Raw genomic sequence first — 4,901 nt, 5'->3', positions numbered from 1 at the left:
TGCAAAGAATCTAATCCTCAACATTCTTCGATTTATTACCTAGCATCTTGTCAACTTGATCTTCTAGGACTTCATTGTTGATGCAATCACCCATGAATGTATGTTACATGTTTTGGAGGATTGTTGGTACAATCTTACCAAGCATATGTGTTGTATGGTTTTGATGTTTAGACTATATTTATGTTAAGTGTTTATTGTAGTATGATATTGTGTGTCAAGTGTGCAAGAGCAGGTAACTTGATAGGTTCAAATGAAAATCTATAATGCATGGGATATTGGATGTTAGACAAATGGGCATGATAAAAGTCCTAGTAGGCATGTGATGATGGATGCTAGGCAAATAGATGTGGTAAAATTACAGGTATGAGATGTTAGATGTTAGGTAGACGGATGTGGAGAAGACCTAGCATGCACAATGTAATGGATGTTAGGCGAAGAAAGTTCAAGAATGATCTTAGTAAGAAAGACATGGAGTGGTGAGATTCCAATCACGTAAGTCCAATTGGCATGAAGCCTTCTAGCATTATGTATACTTCTAACTTAAGACTTTCAAGTTAGTACTACCCTAGGATGAGGGTAGTTTCGGTGATAGGTGGACTCGACCAATAGACAAGTTGAGTCATGGTGCCTCAGTCAACTAATAAGAGGTACTAGTCAATTGATGGGTTTGATCAATCGATTAATCATGTTACTATAGCAAATAGGAAGTTAAAAAATTGATTGTTCAACTCGACTAGTTGTGATCAATCAACTAGTAGGGGTTAGCAATCGACTAATGTAAGTATTCAACAAAATAGAAAAATTTAAAGCTCAATTGCGAGACTCAATTGTTGAGGTAACATTTAATTGATGGTATTTATCATTAGACAGATGTTGTGGTAAATGGAGTCATTGGGCTGACAAGTGAAAGCAACAATCAAAATGATAGTGGAGCAATCAACCGATAGGCGTAAATCAGTCTAACAACAATCTTATAAAAGATAGTTTTGAGGAAGATTATAGATGTCAATTCTTGAGGGTTTGGATAATAGGCGTTTCACTATTTTCTACCATCAAGCAGCAATCCAAAGCAATAAGAAACAATCTAAAGTAAATTTTCCACTTGTAAAGTTGTTTCGCTTTCATTTGTATCTGTGTCTTTCTTTCATTTTGTGTTGCTTTGTAAAAATAGGATTGTAAAAGACTGCTCTTGGTCCAAAGGGTATTTGAGAAGGAGAAGAGTTTATCGATGGTAAACCTCTAGGACTAGCCCTTGGATGTAACAATCTTGGAAGGCTATGAAGCAAGTAAATCGATCTTGTTCCTGCTATGGTGCATCGATTTGCTTTGATTATCCGTTGTGCAATCCATCAACATAAAATGACATATTCACCCCCTTCTACCTCACAACAGTTCCAAAAAAATTGAGCAGAAGGATGGCATGAAGCATGAGTTGTGGACTTGGATCATCGAAGCAACAAGAAGCTTGAGGAAATTTTTTTAAGATAGACTAGAGAATTGAGCTGAGAGTTTGGTACATCTGAGGGACAAGAAGTTTGATGGGAGAAGGCCTAGTTGTAGGGAAAATTATACGATGATCTATGAGTTGAGAGAAATATACTTTATTAAGTGTAGATCTTAATATAGGCTAACTCAATCATTATTTTATAGTTAATCCACTGGTTGATTAAAGGAGTCCTTTAGTCAAGTGATGGTTGAGTAATCTAAGGAATTCGAATCAAACATAAACAAAGGAAAGACTTTTTAGTGATTAGTCAATTGACGGGTCAACTAGTGGCTAAGATTAGTTAATTGGTAAGCCTTGGATGAAGTAAACATCGAAAGAAACAATGATGGATAACTAAAATAAGTCAAGGCGATTCAATAAGTGGCACATTTATATTCAATTGATGAAAACTTAGCAAGTTATAGAAATTTTCATTTTTAGGAGAAGGTTATTTAAGGGTTGAAGAAGCAACTCAAAGTCTATCAATATTATGCTTTCTTACTAACCCTAGAATTTTTGTTATAAACTTTTTTGTGCTATCATTTTTTGGGGGGAGGTAAATGTATTACATAATCAAGAACAAAATATACAAATTAGGAGTTCCATGATCGAAATACAAGCATTTGAATATTAATGAACATTCTATCTATGCTCAATACATCACCCTCAAAATTACAACAATTCCAAGCTTGCTAAATAAGATAGATCATGCATGACATCGCCAAAAATCTTGCCTTGGTGAGTTGGCTAGTTGTAAAAAAAAATATCATCTGAAAACTTGTAGCTTTCTTTTTTAGGTGCTCATGTCTTATAGTATATTCAACATGTCCATACTTTACCCCATAGAACATTGTTGATTGGGCACCTAAAGAAGGTATGATCAAGAGTCACGTCTACCCCTTGACAAAACAGATAAGTTTTACAAATCACAAATGATTGACTATACTTTGCTCTGTGTCAACCCTGTGTAAGAAGCCAAAAAGTAAACTTGTGCTTGGGCATGAGGTTTCAAGCTGAGTTTGATCATTAGTGTTGATTGCACCAACACAAACAACCTTGTTTCACGCCTTTGCACTGCCATTAGGGCGGAAGAAATCATATGTTATGGAAGGATCATTCTTCTCCTACACATACCAATCCACAAGAAGAACAATAACTCATTTTGGCGATCTGGAATGCACTCTGATGATGTCCCAGATCTACAGCAAATGCTTGACGATAGGTGAGTCGGAGGCCTTAGCTTGGCATGCTCATAAGTCTGCTTGCCACATATATTGATGATGAATCCACTAAACCCACAATGAGTCTTTTTTTATTGAATGTTCTATAATACACAGATAAGTAAAGCTGAATTCTATGTATGAAAATCTCTAAGACTCTAACACTATAACCTCCTTAATCCTTAGGCAGACACATTGTTTCCTAGGAGATGGGGGATGCTTGGGTGTCTTGACTAATGAGAGACATATTGAATATATATAGCTTATTAGTAATACCACATAAAACTTGCAAAATCGAGAGCCAAAAATACACCACGCCTTGCAACATCATTTTCTCCAACTCCTACTTACCAACATAAGAAAGTGTTTGTCGTGTCCATGAGGTTTGCCGACCAACCACCATATTAATCAAGGGGCAATAGTTGCTTGTGTAAAGTTTTTCGACAACCAACGGAATGCCAAGATATCGAAAGGGGAAAGCACCCTACTAAAATTCAAAGTGTAAACCGTAGTGACTTCAGGTCTAAGGATATCTCCTAAGATTTATAGTCCACTTTGTTACAGGTAACATTTGCCGATACCAAAGTACATAACTCCTTATGTAAAGAACCGTAGTGACTTCAGGTCTAAAGACTATTCATACCAATAGTCACTTGAGAATGTTTATACCACTCATATAATAATCCATAAAATATTCTTATGGCGGGTTAATTAAGTACATATTCTCTAATATATACTCATGTATCAATTTGATATCTCATATCTATGACTTGTGAGATTAAGTCATCAATTGACCTACATGCTAGTCTCAATGTGTAAATATTATCCTTGCATATTAATACTTGACTAAGAATAGTTAAGAGTAGTGTCTATATATATCTACATGCTTCCACTATCAATTCAACCAATTGATATGCTATAGACTAGAACATACTGCCCTAGAACATTATTATAGTTATTCATCTGGTACAGATCTGAAGTAAATATAATAACAAAAAATTTACCTTTTATTAATGAAATATGATACAATATGCCCTAAGTCAATCAACTCTTAATTAGTTCTTAGGGCTTACACTAACACACTTAATGATGCAACATGACCGTGCCTTTTTGGTATGGCCACGCTGTGTCGGTTTCAGCCAATTCTGGGAGTTGAGGCACTACCGTGCCTTTTTGTACTACTGAACCATGGTGGACGTGTTGAACATCTCGGGGAAAAGGCATGCTCATGCCAAAAGGCACAACTGAAACATGATGCGTGCAGTTGGAGGCTTCAATCCTGTGGACAAGGCACAATCGAACCATGTGAAAACTCTGTTGAAAGAATAATGGAGGAGCAACTGTGCCTGTGAGGCACGATCAACCTTTGTTGATTTCTTAGATTCCTCTTTCACCTTCATTCTTCAATCAATTTCTCCTATGAGACTCCCCCGTGTCTTGGGACACGACCAATGCATGTCTCTTGTCTTCATATCTCACTCTAATGTCCAATATGCTTCATTTTGCTCCAAATACGTGTCCCATCAATTAAAATAAGAAAAGAGCATATCTCCAAACTAAAAGAGTAAAAATAATGAAATCATAATAAAATAGGGTATGTAAATGTAAATCATGCTCATAAAATACAAGCAAATATAAGACAAATAATGACTAGAAATATGCATAATCTACACACATCAACATTTGAGGCATGTGCAGACTTAGGAGAATCCATTTCTGAATTATTAAAATTTAAATCAAATTTTAATTCTATTTTAAAAATTGATATCTGAATCCTAATTTTCTTATAGTGGAACCAATATAATAAGTGCATGGCTCCATCATTTCAACAAGCGACCATTAGTAAAAATTCTAGTATAGCCTAATGCAGATCAAGACCAACCATTTCCCACGTTGATTTGAAGAACTTCACACCATAGCCATAGGGTCTAGGGGATCGATCAATGCCAATGTCAAAGAGCGCCTTATGAAACATCTCTGCCATCATAGGGTGCATAATTGCTCGCCTTATGGTCCACAGTGAGAACTGACCCTATGTGTAGCTTGCAAAAATCCAGTTTGATATAATGTTCCTAAGTCCCTAGCCACTTTTCGAAATGGGACACCAACTCAGCATCAACCTTTGATACACTCATTGTGTATTCACCAAATTTTTTGTGCTATCTTTGATATACTTGTAAGAGATTTCTCCCTCT

This window comes from Zingiber officinale, chromosome 5B (genome assembly GCF_018446385.1).
Source record: "Zingiber officinale cultivar Zhangliang chromosome 5B, Zo_v1.1, whole genome shotgun sequence".
Taxonomy (NCBI): Eukaryota; Viridiplantae; Streptophyta; class Magnoliopsida; order Zingiberales; family Zingiberaceae; genus Zingiber; species Zingiber officinale.
The sequence above is the reverse complement of the archived record's forward strand: the minus strand, read 5'-3'. Positions refer to the sequence as shown.